The sequence below is a fragment of the Rana temporaria genome, chromosome 9 (assembly GCF_905171775.1).
Source record: "Rana temporaria chromosome 9, aRanTem1.1, whole genome shotgun sequence".
NCBI lineage: Eukaryota > Metazoa > Chordata > Amphibia > Anura > Ranidae > Rana > Rana temporaria.
This window is the reverse complement of record NC_053497.1, coordinates 8,876,526-8,878,180: the sequence shown is the minus strand read 5'-3', so window position 1 is coordinate 8,878,180 and position 1,655 is coordinate 8,876,526. Positions and strand designations below refer to the sequence as shown.

Sequence of the window (1,655 nt, the reverse complement as noted above, 5' to 3'; positions counted from 1 at the left end):
TACCATGGCAGGCCTTCTGGACAGATTTAGAAAATTCCTCTGGTCCTAGCTAAAAGGCCCAGCCCTAGAGGCAGGTGCAAAAAAAGTGTGTAAAGGGTGCAGTGGCCATGGTGACAATAACCCAAGGTGAGCTCCCCCATCGTGAGAATTACTGCACCCCTGGACTGAAACTTCAGGGGCACATGCATTAAGAGCTTATTTCATAGTCCGACCTTCGGCCCAGACAAGAGCAGCCCCATCCCTACCAGGAAGGCATAAGAACTTATGGCGAGCGCTGCCATCAACTGGGGACAAGCCTGTGGGACTCAGGCCAGAAGGAAAAGGAACCCTCCTACCGTTCTATATCCAATTACATCAGAAAAGATACTAACCAGTGCCCTCACTCAACATGAGGCACCATATTCTCCCTCCCGAAAACTGATAAGAACAGATACTACACTTGATGTTAGTCAAAAGGCTGAAAAGCAAAACCTGATGGCCACACTTTCTCCCCTTAGACTTCAGGGTAGGCCCAAGGACCCACACCCTTCCTCCAAGTTTTAAAAAAAAACACAGACAAAAGTCTGAAGTGACAAACTCGTGGTGAAAAAAAATTATTGAATTAAAAAAGTGCCAGTGTGTATAGACCTTAACAAAAATTCCCCAGACTTAGCCAAAAGGCCTAGCCCGAAGAGGTGTTGTACAGAAAAAGCAACAGGTGATGTGGCCATGTACTCGTTCCCACAGTGGGTTTCCCACACCCAAGAGGATTCTAAGAGCATCCTAGGGCGACCAACACCCAGGGGGCACTGACACTGTGGGCTCTCAGCCTTCCTAGCCTATGGCCAGACTAGGTGACCCTACTCAGATCAGGTGGCACTGGGCTCCTCGGAACCCTACGTGCCAAGGCAGTACTACGGTCCCACACCTTATGTGGTGCATGCTCATTTGGATTCCTCAGTTACCAGTAAGGCTCCTTGGGGCCCCATCATACCAGCAGAGGTACTATAGAGCCAGTCATTCCTGTCAAAAGGACAGAATGAAGGCAGAGCACCCCTGATAATAACAGATACTACACTTGATCTTTGCCAAAAGGCTGAAGGTTGCACACACCTGCATAACCTACAGTAAGTGTAAGTATACTACTACGATATGTTACCATACAGGAAATAAACCACAGTCTGCTTGATGGTAGATGGTCAGTATATTATGGCAAGGCAAGATGAAAGCAATGCACAAACCAATGAACAGGTCCAATAATATATTAGATTGTGTTAGAATAACCAACGTTAACACTAGCCTCAAATATGTCAATAACTTAGACTGCAATAATGCTAAACCAAAAAAATGGTATACACAGAGTTAATAAAAGCTGCATTAACAGTGAGGAACATAAATGGCAATAAAAGAAGCGACAATTTTGGCTCTCCCTAAAAAGAGTCCTGGAGTGCACTCTGAAATTATACCACTGGATGTGGGTATATGTAGATGTTTCATGAGCAGATAACCCCTGGGATGTGATTGTATATTACCTGGTGTCTAATTTGTAGACTTAAGCCGGCTAACATTGGGGCCCTTTCTGTGTAGTGGTGCTCTTAATTTACTGTCTCTGCATGCAGTGAAATCTTTTGGGGCTGCTAAGTAAAGGGCAGTCTTCTCTGGCAATAAGCTGCTAA

At 45.4% G+C, this 1,655-nt stretch overlaps 1 non-coding gene across 1 annotated transcript; it reads right to left on the bottom strand.

Moving 5' to 3' along the window:
• Positions 1–286: 286 nt before the first annotated feature.
• LOC120914702 lies at positions 287–469 on the bottom strand. Its single transcript, XR_005743717.1, has one exon. It is a non-coding gene; the product is annotated as a U2 spliceosomal RNA (small nuclear RNA).
• Positions 470–1,655: the final 1,186 nt, after the last annotated feature.